Source organism: Oncorhynchus nerka, linkage group LG4 (genome assembly GCF_034236695.1).
Source record: "Oncorhynchus nerka isolate Pitt River linkage group LG4, Oner_Uvic_2.0, whole genome shotgun sequence".
Classification (NCBI taxonomy): Eukaryota; Metazoa; Chordata; class Actinopteri; order Salmoniformes; family Salmonidae; genus Oncorhynchus; species Oncorhynchus nerka.
The window spans coordinates 101,893,881-101,918,856 of NC_088399.1; positions in this window are offsets into that span (position 1 = coordinate 101,893,881).

The following is a 24,976-nucleotide window of genomic DNA, read 5'->3' on the forward strand; positions in this document are numbered from 1 at the left end:
AGTATCACTACTCTGATAGTATCACTGCTCCTGTTTCATCTATTCTGATAGTATCACTGCTCTGGATAGTATCACTGCTCTGGATAGTATCACTGCTCTGAGTATCACTGCTCTGGATAGTATCACTGCTCTGGATAGTATCACTGCTCTGGATAATATCACTGTATCACTGCTCTGGATAGTATCACTACTCTGGATAGTGTCACTGCTCTGGAGTGTCACTGCTCTGATAGTATCACTACTCTGGATAGTATTCTGCTAGTATCACTACTCTGATAGTATCACTGCTAGTATCACTATTCTGATAGTATCACTACTCTGTATCACTGCTCTGATAGTATCACTGCTCTGATAGTATCACTACTAGTATCACTGATAGTATCACTGCTCTGGATAGTATCACTGCTGGATAGTATCACTGCTCTGGATAGTGTCACTGCTCTGGATAGTATCACTGCTCTGGATAGTATCACTGCTCTGATAGTATCACTATTCTGATAGTATCACTACTCTGATAGTATCACTGCTCTGGATAGTATGCTCTGATAGTATCACTACTCTGGATAGTATCACTGCTCTGGATAGTATCACTCCTCTGGATAGTATCACTGCTATATCACTACTCTGGATAGTATCACTACTAGTATCACTATTCTGGATAGTATCAGTGCTCTGGATATGTCACTGCTCTGGATAGTATCACTGCTCTGGATAGTGTCACTGCTCTGATAGTATCACTACTCTGGATAGTATCACTGCTAGTATCACTACTCTGGATAGTATCACTGCTCTGATAGTATCACTGCTCTGGATAGTATCACTACTCTGGATAGTATCACTGCTCTGGATAGTATCACTACTCTGTATAGTGTCATAGTGCACTGGATAGTATCACTGCTCTGGATAGTATCACTGCTCTGGATAGTATCACTGCTCTGAATAGTATCACTGCTCTGGACTATCACTGCTCTGGATAGTATCACTACTAGTATCACTATTCTGGATAGTATCACTGCTCTGGATAGTATCACTGCTAGTATCACTACTCTGGATATCACTGCTCTGGATAGTATCACTGCTCTGGATAGTATCACTGCTCTGGATAGTATCACTGCTCTGATAGTATCACTACTCTGATAGTATCACTGCTCTGGATCAGGTATCACTGCTCTGGATAGTATCACTGCTCTGATAGTATCACTACTAGTATCACTATTCTGGATAGTATCACTGCTCTGGATAGTATCACTGCTCTGGATAGTATCACTTACTCTGGATAGTATCACTGCTCTGGATAGTATCACTGCTCTGGATAGTGTCACTGCTCTGGATAGTCACTGCTCTGATAGTATCACTGCTCTGATAGTATCACTACTATGATAATCACTATTCTGATAGTATCACTGCTCTGATAGTATCACTACTCTGGATAGTATCACTGCTCTGATAGTATCACTGCTCTGATAGTGTCACTGTCTGATAGTATCACTGCTAGTATCACTGCTCTGGATAGTATCACTGCTCTGGATAGTATCACTGCTCTGATAGTATCACTGCTCTGATAGTATCACTGCTAGTAGTCACTGCTCTGGATAGTATCACTGCTCTGGATAGTAGCACTGCTCTGGAGTATCACTACTCTGGATAGTATCACTGATAGTATCACTGCTGTGGATAGTGTCACTGCTCTGGATAGTGTCACTGCTCTGGATAGTGTCACTGCTCTGATAGTATCACTACTCTGATAGTATCACTATAGTATCACTATTCTGGATAGTATCACTGCTCTGGATAGTATCACTGCTCTGGATAGTGTCACTGCTCTGGATAGTATCACTGCTAGTATCACTGCTCTGGATAGTATCACTGCTCTGATAGTATCACTGCTCTGGATAGTGTCACTGCTCTGGATAGTATCACTACTCTAGATAGTATCACTACTCTGGATAGTATCACTGCTCTGATAGTGTCACTGCTCTGGATAGTGTCACTGCTCTGGATAGTGTCACTGCTCTGATAGTATCACTACTCTGATAGTATCACTACTAGTATCACTATTCTGATAGTATCACTACTCTGATAGTATCACTGCTCTGGATAGTGTCACTGCTCTGATAGTATCACTGCTCTGGATAGTATCACTGCTCTGGATAGTATCACTGCTCTGGATAGTATCACTGCTAGTATCACTGCTCTGGATAGTATCACTGCTCTGGATAGTATCACTGCTCTGATAGTATCACTGCTCTGGATAGTATCACTGCTCTGGATAGTATCACTGCTCTGGATAGTATCACTACTCTGATAGTATCACTATAAATATCACTACTCTGGATAGTATCACTCCTCTGGATAGTATCACTATTCTGATAGTATCACTACTAGTATCACTATTCTGATAGTATCAGTGCTCTGGATAGTATCACTGCTCTGGATAGTATCACTGCTCTGGATAGTATCACTGATCTGGATAGTATCACTGCTCTGGATAGTATCACTCTGAGTATCACTGCTCTGGAATAGTATCACTACTCTGGATAGTATCACTGCTCTGGATAGTATCACTGCTAGTATCACTACTCTGGATAGTATCACTGCTCTGGATAGTATCACTGCTCTGGATAGTGTCACTGCTCTGATAGTATCACTGCTAGTATCACTATTCTGGATAGTATCACTGCTCTGGATAGGATCACTGTACTCTGGATAGTATCACTGCTCTGGATAGTATCACTGCTATAGTATCACTACTCTGGATAGTATCACTGCTCTGGATAGGATCACTGCTCTGGATAGTGTCACTGCTCTGGATAGTATCACTGCTAGTATCACTACTCTGGATAGTATCTGCTCTGGATAGTATCACTGCTCTGTAGTGTCACTACTCTGGATAGTATCACTGCTCTGTATGTCACTACCTGGATAGTATCACTGCTCTGGATAGGATCACTGCTCTGATAGTGTCACTGCTCTGATAGTATCACTACTAGTATCACTACTCTGATAGTATCACTGCTCTGGATGGATCACTACTCTGGATAGTATCACTATTCTGATAGTATCACTACTAGTATCACTATTCTGATAGTATCACTGCTCTGGATAGTATCACTGCTCTGGATAGTATCACTGCTCTGATAGTGTCACTGCTCTGGATAGTATCACTGCTCTGGATAGTATCACTGCTCTGGATAGTATCACTACTCTGGATAGTATCACTGCTCTGGATAGTATCACTGCTCTGGATAGTATCACTATTCTGATAGTATCACTACTAGTATCACTATTCTGGATAGTATCACTGCTCTGATAGTATCACTGCTCTGGATAGTATCACTGCTAGTATCACTACTCTGATAGTATCACTGCTCTGGACTGCTCTGGATGCGTATCACTGCTCTGGATAGTGTCACTGCTCTGGATAGTATCACTACTAGTATCACTATTCTGGATAGTATCACTGCTCTGGATAGTATCCACTGCTCTGGATAGTGTCACTGGATAGTATCACTATAGTATCACTGCTCTGGATAGTATCACTGCTCTGGATAGTATCACTGCTAGTATCACTACTCTGGATAGTATCACTCACTGGATAGTATCACTATTCTGATAGTGTCACTGCTCTGGATAGTATCACTGATAGTATCACTATTCTGATAGTATCACTGCTCTGGATAGTATCACTGCTCTGGATAGTATCACTACTCTGGATAGTATCACTGCTCTGGATAGTCACTACTGCTCTGGATAGTATCACTGCTCTGGATAGTGTCACTGCTCTGATAGTATCACTACTCTGATAGTATCACTACTAGTATCACTATTCTGATAGTATCACTACTCTGATAGTATCAATGCTCTGGATAGTATCACTGCTAGTATCACTGCTCTGGATAGTATCACTGCTCTGGATAGTATCACTGCTCTGGATAGTATCACTGCTAGTATCACTACTCTGGATAGTATCACTACTCTGGAGTATCACTACTCTGGATAGTATCACTACTAGTATCACTGCTCTGATAGTGTCACTACTCTGGATAGTATCACTGCTCTGGATAGTATCACTGCTCTGATAGTATCACTGCTCTGATAGTATCACTGCTCTGGATAGTATCACTGCTCTGGATAGTATCACTATTGGATAGTATCACAGTGCTCTGGATAGTATCACTGCTCTGGATAGTATCACTGCTCTGATAGTGTCACTGCTCTGGATAGTGTCACTCTGATAGTATCACTACTCTGGATAGTATCACTGCTCTGATAGTATCACTACTCTGGATAAATCTGCTCTACTAGTATCACTGATAGTATCAGTGCTCTGGATAGTATCACTGCTCTGGATAGTATCACTGCTCTGATAGTGTCACTGCTCTGGATAGTATCACTGCTCTGATAGTATCACTACTCTGGATAGTATCACTGCTCTGGATAGGATCACTGCTCTGGATAGTGTCACTGCTCTGGATAGTATCACTGCTAGTATCACTATTCTGATAGTATCACTGCTCTGGATCACTACTCTGGATAGTATCACTGCTCTGGATAGTATCACTGCTCTGGATAGTATCACTGCTCTGATAGTGTCACTGCTCTGGATAGTATCACTGCTAGTATCACTACTCTGGATAGTATCACTGCTCTGGATAGGATCACTGCTCTGATAGTGTCACTGCTCTGATAGTATCACTACTAGTATCACTATTCTGATAGTATCACTGCTCTGGATAGTATCACTGCTAGTATCACTACTCTGGATAGTATCACTGCTCTGATAGTGTCACTGCTCTGGATAGTGTCACTGCTCTGGATAGTGTCACTGCTCTGATAGTATCACTACTGATAGTATCACTGCTCTGGATAGTATCACTACTCTGATATCACTGCTCTGGATAGTGTCACTGCTCATAGTATCACTGCTCTGGATAGTGTCACTGCTCTGGATAGTATCACTACTCTGATAGTATCACTGCTAGTATCACTGCTCTGGATAGTATCACTGCTCTGGATAGTATCACTGCTCTGATAGTGTCACTGCTCTGGATAGTGTCACTGCTCTGGATAGTAGCACTGATAGTATCACTATTCTGGATAGTATCACTGCTCTGATAGATGCTCTGGATAGTGTCACTGCTCTGATAGTGTCATGCTCTGATAGTATCAGTATCACTGCACTCTGGATAGTGTCACTGCTCTGATAGTATCACTGCTCTGGATAGTATCTCTGACTGCTCTGGTATAGGATAGTATCACTGTTCTGGATAGTATCACTGCTAGTATCACTGCTCTGGATAGTATCACTGCTCTGGATAGTATCACTACTCTGATAGTATCACTGCTCTGGATAGTATCACTGCTCTGGATAGTATCACTGCTCTGGATAGTATCACTACTCTGATAGTATCACTACTCTGGATAGTATCACTCCTCTGGATAGTATCACTATTCTGATAGTATCACTACTAGTATCACTATTCTGATAGTATCACTGCTCTGGATAGTATCACTATTCTGGATAGTATCACTGCTCTGGATAGTATCACTACTAGTATCACTATTCTGATAGTATCACTGCTCTGGATAGTATAACTGCTAGTATCACTATTCTGATAGTATCACTGCTAGTATCACTATTCTGATAGTATCACTATTCTGATAGTATCACTGCTCTGATAGTATCACTATTCTGGATAGTATCACTACTGGATAGTATCACTATTCTGATAGTATCACTATTCTGGATAGTTTCACTACTAGTATCACTATTCTGATAGTATCACTATTCTGTTAGTATCACTACTAGTATCACTATTCTGATAGTATCACTATTCTGTTAGTATCACTGCTCTGGATAGTATCACTATTCTGATAGTATCACTATTCTGATAGTATCACTGCTAATATCACTATTCTGACTATTCTGTATTCTGATAGTATCACTATTCTGGATAGTATCACTACTCTGGATAGTATCTCTACTAGTAGCACTACTCTGGATAGTATCACTGCTAATATCACTATTCTGATAGTATCACTATTCTGATAGTATCACTGCTCTGGATAGGGTCACTGCTCTGGATAGTATCACTGCTCTGGATAGTATCACTACTCTAGATAGTATCACTACTCTGGATAGTTTCAATGCTAGTATCACTATTCTGATAGTATCACTATTCTGTTAGTATCACTACTAGTATCACTATTCTGGATAGTATCACTATTCTGATAGTTTCACTACTAGTATCACTATTCTGATAGTATCACTATTCTGATAGTATACCTGCTCTGGATAGTATCACTATTCTGGATAGTATCACTACTAGTATCACTATTCTGATAGTATCTCTGCTAGTAGCACTATTCTGGATAGTATCACTGCTAAGTATCACTATTCTGATAGTATCACTATTCTGATAGTATCACTGCTCTGGATAGGGTCACTGCTCTGGATAGTATCACTGCTCTGGATAGTATCACTGCTCTAGATAGTATCACTACTCTGGATAGTTTCACTACTAGTATCACTATTCTGATGGTATCACTATTATGGGTATCACTGCTAGTATCACTATTCTGATAGTATCACTACTAGTATCACTATTCTGATAGTATCACTGCTCTGGATAGTATCACTATTCTGGATAGTATCACTATTATAGTATCACTATTCTGATAGTATCACTGCTCTGGATAGTATCACTAATTATCTATCACTATTCTGATAGTATCACTAATAGTATCACTACTATTCTGATAGTATCACTATTCTGATAGTATCACTATTCTGATAGTATCACTACTAGTATCACTATTCTGATAGTATCACTATTCTGAAAGTATCACTACTAGTATCACTATTCTGCTAGTATCACTATTCTGATAGTATCACTATTCTGAGTATCACTATTCTGATAGTATCACTATTCTGATAGTATCACTGCTCTGGATAGTATCACTGCTCTGGATAGTATCACTACTCTGGATAGTATCACTACTCTGGATAGTTTCACTACTAGTATCAAAATTCTGATAGTATCACTATTCTGTTAGTATCACTACCAGTATCACTATTCTGATAGTATCACTATTGTGAAAGTATCACTACTAGTATCACTATTCTGCTAGTATCACTATTCTGATAGTATCACTGCTAGTATCACTATTCTGATAGTATCACTGCTCTGGATAGGGTCACTGCTCTGGATAGTATCACTGCTCTGGATAGTATCACTACTCTAGCTAGTATCACTACTCTGGATAGTTTCACTACTAGTGTCACTATTCTGATAGTATCACTATTCTGTTAGTATCACTACTAGTATCACTATTCTGATAGTATCACTATTCTGAAATCACTATCTAGTCACTATTCTGATAGTATCACTATTCTGATAGTGTCACTGCTAGTATCACTATTCTGATAGTATCACTATTCTGATAGTATACCTGCTCTGGATAGTATCACTATTCTGGATAGTATCACTACTAGTATCACTACTCTGGATAGTATCTCTACTAGTAGCACTACTCTGGATAGTATCACTGCTAATATCACTATTCCGATAGTTTCACTACTAGTATCACTATTCTGATGGTATCACTATTATGTTAGTATCACTGCTAGTATCACTATTCTGATAGTATCACTACTAGTATCACTATTCTGATAGTATCACTGCTCTGGATAGTATCACTACTCTGGATAGTATCACTGCTCTGGATAGTATCACTACTCTGGATAGTGTCACTGCTAGTATCACTATTCTGATAGTATCACTAATAGTATCACTACTCTGGATAGTATCACTGCTAGTATCACTATTCTGATAGTATCACTGCTCTGGATAGTGTCACTGCTCTGATAGTATCACTGCTCTGGATAGTATCACTAATAGTATCACTGCTCTGGATAGTATCACTGCTCTGGATAGTATCACTGCTCTAGATAGTATCACTACTCTGGATAGTATCACTCCTCTGGATAGTATCACTATTCTGAAAGTATCACTACTAGTATCACTATTCTGATAGTATCACTGCTCTGGATAGTATCACTGCTCTGGATAGTATCACTACTCTGGATAGTATCACTGCTCTGGATAGTATCACTATTCTGGATAGTATCACTGCTCTGGATAGTTTCACTACTAGTATCACTATTCTGATAGTATCACTATTCGGTTAGTATCACTACTAGTATCACTATTCTGATAGTATCACTATTCTGATAGTATCACTACTAGTATCACTATTCTGATAGTATCACTATTCTGATAGTATACCTGCTCTGGATAGTATCACTATTCTGATAGTGTCACTGCTCTGGATAGTATCACTGCTCTGGATAGTATCACTATTCTGATAGTAGCACTACTCTGGATAGTATCACTGCTAATATCACTATTCCGATAGTTTCACTACTAGTATCACTATTCTGATGGTATCACTATTATGTTAGTTTCACTACTAGTATCACTATTCTGATAGTATCACTACAGGTATCACTATTCTGATAGTATGACTGCTCTGGATAGTATCACTACTCTGGATAGTATCACTAATAGTATCACTACTCTGGATAGTATCACTGCTAGTATCACTATTCTGATAGTATCACTGCTCTGGATAGTATCACTGCTCTGATAGTGTCACTGCTCTGATAGTATCACTGCTCTGGATAGTTTCACTACTAGTATCACTATTCTGATAGTATCACTACTCTGGATAGTATAACTGCTAGTATCACTATTCTGATAGTACCACTACTAGTATCACTATTATGATAGTGTCACTGCTAGTATCACTATTCTGATAGTATCACTATTCTGATAGTATCACTATTCTGATAGTATACCTGCTCTGGATAGTATCACTATTCTGATAGTTTCCCTGCTCTGGATAGTATCACTGCTCTGGATAGTATCACTACTCTGGATAGTATCACTGCTCTGGATAGTATCACTACTAGTATCACTATTCTGATAGTATCACTATTGTGAAAGTATCACTACTAGTATCACTATTCTGCTAGTATCACTATTCTGATAGTATCACTGCTAGTATCACTATTCTGATAGTATCACTGCTCTGGATAGGGTCACTGCTCTGGATAGTATCACTGCTCTGGATAGTATCACTACTCTAGCTAGTATCACTACTCTGGATAGTTTCACTACTAGTGTCACTATTCTGATAGTATCACTATTCTGTTAGTATCACTACTAGTATCACTATTCTGATAGTATCACTATTCTGAAAGTATAGTATCACTATTCTGATAGTATCACTATTCTGATAGTGTCACTGCTAGTATCACTATTCTGATAGTATCACTATTCTGATAGTATACCTGCTCTGGATAGTATCACTATTCTGGATAGTATCACTACTAGTATCACTACTCTGGATAGTATCTCTACTAGTAGCACTACTCTGGATAGTATCACTGCTAATATCACTATTCCGATAGTTTCACTACTAGTATCACTATTCTGATGGTATCACTATTATGTTAGTATCACTGCTAGTATCACTATTCTGATAGTATCACTACTAGTATCACTATTCTGATAGTATCACTGCTCTGGATAGTATCACTACTCTGGATAGTATCACTGCTCTGGATAGTATCACTATCTGGATAGTGTCACTGCTAGTATCACTATTCTGATAGTATCACTAATAGTATCACTATTGGATAGTATCACTGCTAGTATCACTATTCTGATAGTTTCACTGCTCTGGATAGTGTCACTGCTCTGATAGTATCACTGCTCTGGATAGTGTCACTGCTCTGGATAGTATCACTGCTCTGGATAGTATCACTGCTCTAGATAGTATCACTACTCTGGATAGTATCACTCCTCTGGATAGTATCACTATTCTGATAGTATCACTACTAGTATCACTATTCTGATAGTATCACTGCTCTGGATAGTATCACTGCTCTGGATAGTATCACTGCTCTGGATAGTATCACTGCTCTGGATAGTATCACTGCTCTGGATAGTATCACTGCTCTGGATAGTTTCACTACTAGTATCACTATTCTGATAGTATCACTATTCTGTTAGTATCACTACTAGTATCACTATTCTGATAGTATCACTATTCTGAAAGTATCACTACTAGTATCACTATTCTGATAGTATCACTATTCTGATAGTGTCACTGCTAGTATCACTATTCTGATAGTATCACTATTCTGATAGTATACCTGCTCTGGATAGTATCACTATTCTGATAGTGTCACTGCTCTGGATAGTATCACTGCTCTGGATAGTATCACTATTCTGATAGTAGCACTACTCTGGATAGTATCACTGCTAATATCACTATTCCGATAGTTTCACTACTAGTATCACTATTCTGATGGTATCACTATTATGTTAGTTTCACTACTAGTATCACTATTCTGATAGTATCACTGCTAGTATCACTATTCTGATAGTATCACTACAGGTATCACTATTCTGATAGTATGACTGCTCTGGATAGTATCACTACTCTGGATAGTATCACTAATAGTATCACTACTCTGGATAGTATCACTGCTAGTATCACTATTCTGATAGTATCACTGCTCTGGATAGTATCACTGCTCTGATAGTGTCACTGCTCTGATAGTATCACTGCTCTGGATAGTTTCACTACTAGTATCACTATTCTGATAGTATCACTACTCTGGATAGTATAACTGCTAGTATCACTATTCTGATAGTACCACTACTAGTATCACTATTATGATAGTGTCACTGCTAGTATCACTATTCTGATAGTATCACTATTCTGATAGTATCACTATTCTGATAGTATACCTGCTCTGGATAGTATCACTATTCTGATAGTTTCCCTGCTCTGGATAGTATCACTGCTCTGGATAGTATCACTACTCTGGATAGTATCACTGCTCTGGATAGTATCACTACTAGTATCACTATTCTGATAGTATCACTACTCTGGATAGTATAACTGCTAGTATCACTATTCTGATAGTATCACTACTAGTATCACTATTCTGATAGTGTCACTGCTAGTATCACTATTCTGCTAGTATCACTATTCTGATAGTATCACTGCTCTGGATAGTATCACTGCTCTGGATAGTATCACTGCTCTGGATAGTATCACTACTCTAGATAGTATCACTACTCTGGATAGTATCACTCCTCTGGATAGTATCACTATTCTGATAGTATCACTACTAGTATCACTATTCTGATAGTATCACTACTAGTATCACTGCTCTGGATAGTATCACTGCTCTGGATAGTATCACTACTCTGGATAGTATCACTGCTCTGAATAGTATCACTGCTCTGGATAGTATCACTGCTCTGGATAGTATCACTACTCTAGATAGTATCACTACTCTGGATAGTATCACTCCTCTGGATAGTATCACTATTCTGATAGTATCACTACTAGTATCACTATTCTGATAGTATCACTGCTCTGGATAGTATCACTACTCTGGATAGTATCACTGCTCTGGATAGTATCACTACTAGTATCACTATTCTGATAGTATCACTACTCTGGATAGTATAACTGCTAGTATCACTATTCTGATAGTATCACTGCTAGTATCACTATTCTGATAGTATCACTATTCTGATAGTATCACTGCTCTGGATAGGGTCACTGCTCTGGATAGTATCACTGCTCTGGATAGTATCACTACTCTAGATAGTATCACTACTCTGGATAGTTTCACTACTAGTATCACTATTCTGATAGTATCACTATTCTGTTAGTATCACTACTAGTATCACTATTCTGATAGTATCACTATTCTGATAGTGTCACTGCTAGTATCACTATTCTGATAGTATCACTATTCTGATAGTATACCTGCTCTGGATAGTATCACTATTCTGGATAGTATCACTACTAGTATCACTACTCTGGATAGTATCTCTACTAGTAGCACTACTCTGGATAGTATCACTGCTAATATCACTATTCTGATAGTATCACTATTCTGATAGTATCACTGCTCTGGATAGGGTCACTGCTCTGGATAGTATCACTGCTCTGGATAGTATCACTACTCTAGATAGTATCACTACTCTGGATAGTTTCACTACTAGTATCACTATTCTGATGGTATCACTATTATGTTAGTATCACTGCTAGTATCACTATTCTGATAGTATCACTACTAGTATCACTATTCTGATAGTATCACTGCTCTGGATAGTATCACTACTCTGGATAGTATCACTAATCGTATCACTATTCTGATAGTATCACTAATAGTATCACTACTCTGGATAGTATCACTGCTAGTATCACTATTCTGATAGTATCACTGCTCTGGATAGGGTCACTGCTCTGGATAGTATCACTGCTCTGGATAGTATCACTACTCTAGATAGTATCACTACTCTGGATAGTTTCACTACTAGTATCACTATTCTGATAGTATCACTATTCTGTTAGTATCACTACTAGTATCACTATTCTGATAGTATCACTATTCTGAAAGTATCACTACTAGTATCACTATTCTGCTAGTATCACTATTCTGATAGTATCACTGCTAGTATCACTATTCTGATAGTATCACTATTCTGATAGTATCACTGCTCTGGATAGTATCACTACTCTGGATAGTATCACTAATCGTATCACTATTCTGATAGTATCACTAATAGTATCACTACTCTGGATAGTATCACTGCTAGTATCACTATTCTGATAGTATCACTGCTCTGGATAGGGTCACTGCTCTGGATAGTATCACTGCTCTGGATAGTATCACTACTCTAGATAGTATCACTACTCTGGATAGTTTCACTACTAGTATCACTATTCTGATAGTATCACTATTCTGTTAGTATCACTACTAGTATCACTATTCTGATAGTATCACTATTCTGAAAGTATCACTACTAGTATCACTATTCTGCTAGTATCACTATTCTGATAGTATCACTGCTAGTATCACTATTCTGATAGTATCACTATTCTGATAGTATCACTGCTCTGGATAGTATCACTGCTCTGGATAGTATCACTACTCTGGATAGTATCACTACTCTGGATAGTTTCACTACTAGTATCAAAATTCTGATAGTATCACTATTCTGTTAGTATCACTACCAGTATCACTATTCTGATAGTATCACTACTAGTATCACTATTCTGCTAGTATCACTATTCTGATAGTATCACTGCTAGTATCACTATTCTGATAGTATCACTGCTCTGGATAGGGTCACTGCTCTGGATAGTATCACTGCTCTGGATAGTATCACTACTCTAGCTAGTATCACTACTCTGGATAGTTTCACTACTAGTGTCACTATTCTGATAGTATCACTATTCTGTTAGTATCACTACTAGTATCACTATTCTGATAGTATCACTATTCTGAAAGTATCACTACTAGTATCACTATTCTGATAGTATCACTATTCTGATAGTGTCACTGCTAGTATCACTATTCTGATAGTATCACTATTCTGATAGTATACCTGCTCTGGATAGTATCACTATTCTGGATAGTATCACTACTAGTATCACTACTCTGGATAGTATCTCTACTAGTAGCACTACTCTGGATAGTATCACTGCTAATATCACTATTCCGATAGTTTCACTACTAGTATCACTATTCTGATGGTATCACTATTATGTTAGTATCACTGCTAGTATCACTATTCTGATAGTATCACTACTAGTATCACTATTCTGATAGTATCACTGCTCTGGATAGTATCACTACTCTGGATAGTATCACTGCTCTGGATAGTATCACTACTCTGGATAGTGTCACTGCTAGTATCACTATTCTGATAGTATCACTAATAGTATCACTACTCTGGATAGTATCACTGCTAGTATCACTATTCTGATAGTTTCACTGCTCTGGATAGTGTCACTGCTCTGATAGTATCACTGCTCTGGATAGTATCACTAATAGTATCAGTGCTCTGGATAGTATCACTGCTCTGGATAGTATCACTGCTCTAGATAGTATCACTACTCTGGATAGTATCACTCCTCTGGATAGTATCACTATTCTGAAAGTATCACTACTAGTATCACTATTCTGATAGTATCACTGCTCTGGATAGTATCACTGCTCTGGATAGTATCACTACTCTGGATAGTATCACTGCTCTGGATAGTATCACTATTCTGGATAGTATCACTGCTCTGGATAGTTTCACTACTAGTATCACTATTCTGATAGTATCACTATTCGGTTAGTATCACTACTAGTATCACTATTCTGATAGTATCACTATTCTGATAGTATCACTACTAGTATCACTATTCTGATAGTATCACTATTCTGATAGTGTCACTGCTAGTATCACTATTCTGATAGTATCACTATTCTGATAGTATACCTGCTCTGGATAGTATCACTATTCTGATAGTGTCACTGCTCTGGATAGTATCACTGCTCTGGATAGTATCACTATTCTGATAGTAGCACTACTCTGGATAGTATCACTGCTAATATCACTATTCCGATAGTTTCACTACTAGTATCACTATTCTGATGGTATCACTATTATGTTAGTTTCACTACTAGTATCACTATTCTGATAGTATCACTGCTAGTATCACTATTCTGATAGTATCACTACAGGTATCACTATTCTGATAGTATGACTGCTCTGGATAGTATCACTACTCTGGATAGTATCACTAATAGTATCACTACTCTGGATAGTATCACTGCTAGTATCACTATTCTGATAGTATCACTGCTCTGGATAGTATCACTGCTCTGATAGTGTCACTGCTCTGATAGTATCACTGCTCTGGATAGTTTCACTACTAGTATCACTATTCTGATAGTATCACTACTCTGGATAGTATAACTGCTAGTATCACTATTCTGATAGTATCACTACTAGTATCACTATTATGATAGTATCACTGCTATGTATCACTATTCTGATAGTATCACTATTCTGATAGTATCACTATTCTGATAGTATACCTGCTCTGGATAGTATCACTATTCTGATAGTTTTCCCTATTCTGGATAGTATCACTGCTCTGGATAGTATCACTGCTCTGGATAGTATCACTGCTCTGGATAGTATCACTACTAGTATCACTATTCTGATAGTATCACTACTCTGGATAGTATAACTGCTAGTATCACTATTCTGATAGTATCACTACTAGTATCACTATTCTGATAGTGTCACTGCTAGTATCACTATTCTGCTAGTATCACTATTCTGATAGTATCACTGCTCTGGATAGTATCACTGCTCTGGATAGTATCACTGCTCTGGATAGTATCACTACTCTAGATAGTATCACTACTCTGGATAGTATCACTCCTCTGGATAGTATCACTATTCTGATAGTATCACTACTAGTATCACTATTCTGATAGTATCACTACTAGTATCACTGCTCTGGATAGTATCACTGCTCTGGATAGTATCACTACTCTGGATAGTATCACTGCTCTGGATAGTATCACTGCTCTGGATAGTATCACTACTAGTATCACTATTCTGATAGTATCACTGCTCTGGATAGTTTCACTACTAGTATCACTATTCTGATAGTATCACTGCTCTGGATAGTTTCACTACTAGTATCACAATTCTGTTAGTATCACTACTGGTATCACTATTCTGATAGTATCACTATTCTGAAAGTATCACTACTAGTATCACTATTCTGATAGTGTCACTGCTAGTATCACTATTCTGATAGTATCACTATTCTGATAGTATACCTGCTCTGGATAGTATCACTATTCTGATAGTGTCACTGCTCTGGATAGTATCACTGCTCTGGATAGTATCACTATTCTGATAGTAGCACTACTCTGGATAGTATCACTAATATCTATTCCGATAGTTTCACTACTAGTATCACTATTCTGATGGTATCACTATTATGTTAGTTTCACTACTAGTATCACTATTCTGATAGTATCACTGCTAGTATCACTATTCTGATAGTATCACTACAGGTATCACTATTCTGATAGTATGACTGCTCTGGATAGTATCACTACTCTGGATAGTATCACTAATAGTATCACTACTCTGGATAGTATCACTGCTAGTATCACTATTCTGATAGTATCACTGCTCTGGATAGTATCACTGCTCTGATAGTGTCACTGCTCTGATAGTATCACTGCTCTGGATAGTTTCACTACTAGTATCACTATTCTGATAGTATCACTACTCTGGATAGTATAACTGCTAGTATCACTATTCTGATAGTATCACTACTAGTATCACTATTATGATAGTGTCACTGCTAGTATCACTATTCTGATAGTATCACTGCTCTGATAGTATCACTATTCTGATAGTATACCTGCTCTGGATAGTATCACTATTCTGATAGTTTCCCTGCTCTGGATAGTATCACTGCTCTGGATAGTATCACTACTCTGGATAGTATCACTGCTCTGGATAGTATCACTACTAGTATCACTATTCTGATAGTATCACTACTCTGGATAGTATAACTGCTAGTATCACTATTCTGATAGTATCACTGTATCACTATTCTGATAGTGTCACTGCTAGTATCACTATTCTGATAGTATCACTATTCTGATAGTATCACTGCTCTGGATATATCACTGCTCTGATAGTATCACTGCTCTGGATAGTATCACTACTCTAGATAGTATCACTATCTCTGGATAGTATCACTATTCTGGATAGTATCACTATTCTGATAGTATCACTACTAGTATCACTATTCTGATAGTATCACTACTAGTATCACTATTCTGATAGTATCACTGCTCTGGATAGTATCACTACTCTGATAGTATCACTGCTCTGGATAGTATCACTGCTCTGGATAGTATCACTACTAGTATCACTGGATAATATCTTGTTTCACTAGTATCACTATTCTGATAGTATCACTACTCTGGATAGTTTCACTGCTAGTATCACTATTCTGTTAGTTTCACTACTAGTATCACTATTCTGATAGTATCACTATTCTGTTAGTTTCACTACTAGTATCACTATTCTGATAGTATCACTGCTAGTATCACTATTCTGATAGTATCACTACTAGTATCCTGCTCTGGATAGTATCACTATTCTGATAGTTTCCCTGCTCTGGATAGTATCACTGCTCTGGATAGTATCACTGCTCTGGATAGTATCACTGCACTGGATAGTATCACTGACTAGTATCACTACTGATAGTATCACTATTCTGGATAGTATCACTGCTAATATCACTACTAGTATCACTATTCTGATGGTGTCACTATTATGTTAGTTTCTGATAGTATCACTATTCTGATAGTATCACTAATAGTATCACTATTCTGATAGTATCACTACTAGTATCACTATTCTGATAGTATCACTATTCTGATAGTATCACTATTCTGGATAGTATCACTGCTCTGGATAGTATCACTGCTCTGGATAGTATCACTACTAGTATCACTGCTCTGATAGTATCACTGCTCTGGATAGTATCACTAATAGTATCACTATAGTATCTGATAGTATCACTACTAGTATCACTATTCTGATAGTATCACTACTCTGGATAGTGTCACTGCTCTGATAGTATCACTGCTCTGGATAGTATCACTGCTCTGGATAGTATCACTGCTCTGGATAGTATCACTACACTATTCTGGATAGTATCACTGCTCTGGATAGTATCACTACTAGTATCACTATTCTGGATTCTATCACTGCTCTGGATAGTATAACTGCTATATCACTATTCTGGATCACTAGTATCACTATTCTGATAGTATCACTACTCTGGATAGTATAACTGCTAGTATCACTATTCTGATAGTATCACTACTAGTATCACTATTCTGATAGTATCACTGCTGACCCAGGTGATGTTTAAGAACCCTGGCCCAGGTGATGTTTAGGAACCCTGGCCCAGGTGATGTTTAAGAACCCTGGCCCAGGTGATGTTTAAGAACCCTGACCCAGGTGATGTTTAAGAACCCTGGCCCAGGTGATGTTTAAGAACCCTGGCCCAGGTGATGTTTAAGAACCCTGGCCCAGGTGATGTTTAAGAACCCTGGCCCAGGTGATGTTTAAGAACCCTGTCTCAGTGCTTCAGTTGCTTTCAGAGATGTGGAGGATTGACACCTTTAGTTGCCGTGTCCTATTTGACTTCTACAAAACAGTCCTTTATCTGATCTTCCCTGTTTTTGGTTTGCTTCCTGTCTGAAAGTGTGTTGTGGGTTTTAAATTGCCTCTTCTTGGTCAGATGGGTCTCGTGGTGGGTGTCTTTTAGGTTCCAGTTGTTGTTGCTAGTCATCTTTCAGAACCTCCCCTAGAACCCCCCCACCTGTTTTGTTTTGGTTGTTGATGACTCTTTGTTAGTTCCCCCTTCTCTTTGATTGACAATTTTTGGTTTCTTGCTTGGGAATGTAACAGATATGCTGTGTCACTAGGAATAACATCTGCGTCATTGACTCCCAGGCTATGTTTGAATGCTCACACTTATTGTACTATTTGTGGTGTTAATTGAGTATATAGTATGCTTATTAGTCATATTTAGTATGCCAAACGTTCCTGGATGTCGTAACTACATTAGCCAAAATACAAAGTATACAAGCAATGGACACTATTTCTGTGCTTTTAGGGCCCATAATTGAATTCTTCAGAAAAAGGGTGTGGCTTCACATCATTTTTAGATTTGAAGAAAAAGGCGGAGAATATGAAAATGGGTGTGGCTTATGCTGCCAAAGTCCGACGAGAGCGGAAAGAAAATCATCGCAGCCGAAGTCCGACGAGAGTGGATACACATTCGTTGCTTTAACTAATTATGACAAATGTTGAGCAACGTAATAAAGTAATGACTTTTCAAATAAGTTACCTTTCACGTTATATTGACTGACAATTTGTTAGCTATAATATCCTTACGAACCACATAGCACATCATTACAGCAGTATGTACTGGGTATGTTATCTACCTATTGTATCGTTAGTTGGTTACTAATACATCGAACTTGTCAGTATATTTACCTCATGCTATCTTAACTAACCGCCTAATGTTTATTGACTTGATTATTCATTTCATTCATAGCTCAGCTAAGTGGTATAGTTGTTCCGGTGCCTTCGTAAATTCGCTCTGGCTATCTACTCTGAGATCTTGTCTGAGTGTGCCAGAGCGCAGAATAACCGGCAGTTGAATATGGTTGAATAAACACCCATTGAATATGGCTGGTGTCAGTAAACTTCAGCAAGAACGAGTCATTAAAGTGTTGCTATTTGTCAGCGTATGCACTACTGGTGTTGAAGTCAGGTGCAGGAGAGCAGAGAGTTGTGATCCACTGGTGTTGAAGTCAGGTGCAGGAGAGCAGAGAGTTGTGATCTACTGGTGTTGAAGTCAGGTGCAGGAGAGCAGAGAGTTGTGATCTACTGGTGTAGAAGTCAGGTGAAGAGCAGAGAGTTGTGATCTATTGGTGCAGGAGAGCAGAGAGTTGTGATCCACTGGTGTTGAAGTCAGGTGCAGGAAAGCAGAGAGTTGTGATCTACTGGTGTTGAAGTCAGGTGCAGGAAAGCAGAGAGTTGTGATCTACTGGTGTTGAAGTCAGGTGCAGGAAAGCAGAGAGTTGTGATCTACTGGTGTTGAAGTCAGGTGCAGGAAAGCAGAGAGTTGTGATCTACTGGTGTAAGTTGGGTGCAGGAGAGCAGAGAGTTGTGATCTACTGGTGTAGAAGTCAGGTGCAGGAAAGCAGAGAGTTGTGATCTACTGGTGTTGAAGTCAGGTGCAGGAGAGCAGAGAGTTGTGATCTACTGGTGTTGAAGTCAGGTGCAGGAGAGCAGAGAGTTGTGATCCACTGGTGTTGAAGTCAGGTGCAGGAGAGCAGAGAGTTGTGATCTACTGGTGTTGAAGTCAGGTGCAGGAGAGCAGAGAGTTGTGATCCACTGGTGTAGAAGTCAGGTGCAGGAGAGCAGAGAGTTGTGATCCACTGGTGTTGAAGTCAGGTGCAGGAGAGCAGAGAGTTGTGATCTACTGGTGTAGAAGTCAGGTGCAGGAGAGCAGAGAGTTGTGATCTACTGGTGTTGAAGTCAGGTGCAGGAGAGCAGAGAGTTGTGATCTACTGGTGTTGAAGTCAGGTGCAGGAGAGCAGAGAGTTGTGATCTACTGGTGAAGTCAGGTGCAGGAGAGCAGAGAGTTGTGATCCACTGGTGTTGAAGTCAGGTGCAGGAGAGCAGAGAGTTGTGATCTACTGGTGTTGAAGTCAGGTGCAGGAGAGCAGAGAGTTGTGATCTACTGGTGTTGAAGTCAGGTGCAGGAGAGCAGAGAGTTGTGATCTACTGGTGTTGAAGTCAGGTGCAGGAGAGCAGAGAGTTGTGATCTACTGGTGTTGAAGTCAGGTGCAGGAGAGCAGAGAGTTGTGATCTACTGGTGTTGAAGTCAGGTGCAGGAGAGCAGAGAGTTGTGATCTACTGGTGTTGAAGTCAGGTGCAGGAGAGCAGAGAGTTGTGATCTACTGGTGTAGATCGTATGTACTATAGTATGTACTATATACTCATTAAGTATGTAGTATACAGTATGTAGTGTACTGTATGTTAATGTGGGTATTTAGTATACAGTATGTAGTGTATACTCATTAGGTATGTAGTTTACAGTATGTAGTATACAGTATGTAGTATATACTCATTATTTATGTAGTATACAGTATGTTACTATGGGCGTGTAGTATTCAGTATGCAGTATACAGTATGTTAGTGTGGGTATTTAGTATACAGTATGTAGTGTATACTCATTAGGTATGTAGTGTACAGTATGTTAGTGTACAGTATGTTAGTATGGGTATGTAGTATACAGTATGTAGTATATAGTATGTAGTATACTGTACGTTAGTATGGGTATGTAGTATACAGTATGTAATATATGCTCAATAAGTATGTTGTATACAGTATGTAGTATATGTTCATTAATTGTGGAGTATACAGTATGTAGTATATGGTATGTTGTATACTGTATGTTAGTATGTGTATGTAGTATACAGTTTGTAGTATATGCTCATTAGGTATGTTGTGCACAGTATGTAGTATATATTCATTAATTTTGTAGTATACAGTATGTAGTATACAGTATGTAGTATATAGTATGTAGTATACTGTATGTTAGTATGGGTATGTAGTATAGACTATGTGGTATATGCTCATTAAGTATGTAGTATACAGTATGTAGTATACCGTATGTTAGTATGGGTATGTAGTATAGACTATGTGGTATATGCTCATTAAGTATGTAGTATACAGTATGTATACAGTATGTAGTATACCGTTGGTTAGTTAGGTAGTATAGTATGGGTTTGTAGTATACACAATGCTCATTAAGCATTATTACACAGTATGATGTATACAGTATGTAGTAAATACTCATTAGGTATGTAGTATACATTACGTTAGTATAGGTATGTAGTATACAGTATGTAGTATATGCTCATTAATCATGTAGTGTACATTATGTAGTATACAGTATGTTAGTATGGATATGTAGTACAGAGTATGTAGTATATACTTATTAGGTATGTAGTATACAGGTTGTAGTATACAGTATAGGTATGTAGTATACAGTATGTAGTACATAGTATCTAGTATATGCTCATTAGGTATTTAGTACACAGTATATATTATATACTCATTAGGTATGTAGTATACAGTATGTAGTATATATTCATTAGGTATGTAGTATACAGTATGTAGTATATATTCATTAGGTATGTAGTATACAGTATGTAGTATATACTCATTAGGTATGTAGTATACAGTATGTAGTATATACTCATTAGGTATGTAGTATACAGTATGTAGTATATATTCATTAGGTATGTTGTATATAGTATGTAGTATGTTAGTGTACAGAATGTTAGTATGGGTATGTAGTACACAGTATGTAGTATACAGTATGTTAGTATGGGTATGTAGTACACAGTATGTAGTACACAGTATGTAGTATACAGTATGTTAGTATATAGTATGTAGTATACCGTATGTAGTATACAGTATTAGTATACAGTTTGTTATTATGGGTATGTAGTATACAGTATGCAGTATACGGTATGTTTGTTTGGGTATGTAGTATGCAGTATGCAGTATGTTAGTATGTGTATGCAGTATACAGTATGCAGTATACAGTATGTAGTATACAGTATGTAGTATACAGTATTGAATAGTCATTTTAAACATCTCTGGTCTCTATCACTTTATCTCTTTTTCTGTCATTCTCATCGTCTTACTCTGTGACTGACTCTATCAGCCCTGCTCTCCTGCATCACAGCGTTCAAACAATGACTCCTGCTATGCAAATCAGTGTGATGATTGACAGGCATTGTCTTTGTCCCCAGGCTGTCTCTGTTCCCAGGCTGTGGGAGGAAGCAGATGAACTGTGCATCTGTGGACACGACACATCGGCCCTCCCTGGTGCCTCCCGCTCTGAGCCATACCATCCTGGAGGCACAGACCACCCCCTGAGCTGCTGCTTTGCTCAAATGGCAGACTGGCATTATCAGTGGAGATGCGGGGGTAGCAGGCATCCCACGGTATCAGAAGAGATGCAGGGGGAGAAGGCACCCCATGGTATCAGGAGAGATGCGGGGGTAGAAGGCACCCCATGGTATCCGGAGAGGTGCAGGGGTAGAAGGCACCCCATGGTATCAGGAGAGATGCGGGGATAGCAGGCATCCCATGGTATCAGGAGAGATGCGGGGGTAGAAGGCACCCCATGGTATCAGGAGAGATGCGGGGTAGAAGGCACCCCATGGTATCAGGAGAGGTGCGGGTGTAGAAGGCATCCCATGGTATCAGGATAGATGCGGGGGTAGAAGGCACCCCATGGTATCAGGAGAGATGCGGGGGTAGAAGGCACCCCATGGTATCAGGAGAGTTGCGGGGACAGCAGGCAGCCCATGGTATCAGGAAAGATGCGGGGTAGAAGGCACCCCATGGTATCAGGAGAGATGCGGGGGTAGAAGGCACCCCATGGTATCAGGAGAGATGAGGGGGTAGAAGGCACCCCATGGTATCAGGAAAGATGCGGGGTAGAAGGCACCCCATGGTATCAGGAGAGATGCGGGGTAGAAGGCACCCCATGGTATCAGGAGAGATGCGGGGTAGAAGGCACCCCATGGTATCAGGAGAGGTGCGGGGATAGAAGGCACCCCGTGGAATCAGGAGAGGTGCGGGGATAGCAGGCACCCCATGGTATCAGGAGAGGTGCAGGTGTAGAAGGCATCCCATGGTATCAGGATAGACGCGGGGGTAGAAGGCACCCCATGGTATCAGGAGAGGTTCAGGGGTAGAAGGCACCCCATGGTATCAGGAGAGATGCGGGGATAGCAGGCATCCCATGGTATCAGGAGAGATGCAGGGGTAGAAGGCACCCCATGGTATCGGGAGAGATGCTGGGATAGAAGGCACCCCATGGTATCAGGAGAGGTGCGGGGGTAGAAGGCACCCCATGGTATCAGGAGAGGTGCGGGGTAGTAGGCACCCCATGGTATCAAGAGAGATGCGGGGGTAGAAGGCACCCCATGGTATCAGGAGAGATGCGGGGTAGAAGGCACCCCATGGTATCAGGAGAGATGCGGGGTAGCAGGCAGCCCATGGTATCAGGAAAGATGCGGGGGTAGTAGGCACCCCATGGTATCAGGAGAGATGCGGGGGTAGGAGGCACCCCATGGTATCAAGAGAGATGCGGGGGTAGAAGGCACCCCATGGTATCAGGAGAGATGCGGGGTAGAAGGCACCCCATGGTATCAGGAGAGATGAGGGGGTAGAAGGCACCCCATGGTATCAGGAGAGATGCCACCCCATGGTATCAGGAGAGGTGCGGGGGTAGAAGGCACCCCATGGTATCAGGAGAGATGCGGGGATAGCAGGCATCCCATGGTATCAGGAGAGATGCGGGGGTAGAAGGCACCCCATGGTATCAGGAGAGATGCGGGGGTAGAAGGCACCCCATGGTATCAGGAGAGATGCGGGGGTAGAAGGCACCCCATGGTATCAGGAAAGATGCGGGGTAGAAGGCACCCCATGGTATCAGGAGAGATGCGGGGTAGAAGGCACCCCATGGTATCAGGAGAGATGCGGCGTAGAAGGCACCCCATGGTATCAGGAGAGGTGCGGGGATAGAAGGCACCCCATGGTATCAGGAGAGATGCGGGGATAGCAGGCATCCCATGGTATCAGGAGAGATGCGGGGGTAGAAGGCACCCCATGGTATCAGGAGAGATGCGGGGGTAGAAGGCACCCCATGGTATCAGGAGAGGTGCGGGTGTAGAAGGCATCCCATGGTATCAGGATAGATGCGGGGGTAGAAGGCACCCCATGGTATCAGGAGAGTTGCGGGGACAGCAGGCAGCCCATGGTATCAGGAAAGATGCGGGGTAGAAGGCACCCCATGGTATCAGGAGAGATGCGGGGGTAGAAGGCACCCCATGGTATCAGGAGAGATGCGGGGGTAGAAGGCACCCCATGGTATCAGGAAAGATGCGGGGTAGAAGGCACCCCATGGTATCAGGAGAGATGCGGGGTAGAAGGCACCCCATGGTATCAGGAGAGATGCGGGGTAGAAGGCACCCCATGGTATCAGGAGAGGTGCGGGGATAGAAGGCACCCCGTGGAATCAGGAGAGGTGCGGGGATAGCAGGCACCCCATGGTATCAGGAGAGGTTCAGGGGTAGAAGGCACCCCATGGTATCAGGAGAGATGCGGGGAAAGCAGGCATCCCATGGTATCAGGAGAGATGCAGGGGTAGAAGGCACCCCATGGTATCGGGAGAGATGCTGGGGTAGAAGGCACCCCATGGTATCAGGAGAGGTGCGGGGGTAGAAGGCACCCCATGGTATCAGGAGAGGTGCGGGGTAGTAGGCACCCCATGGTATCAAGAGAGATGCGGGGGTAGAAGGCACCCCATGGTATCAGGAGAGATGCGGGGTAGAAGGCACCCCATGGTATCAGGAGAGATGCGGGGTAGCAGGCAGCCCATGGTA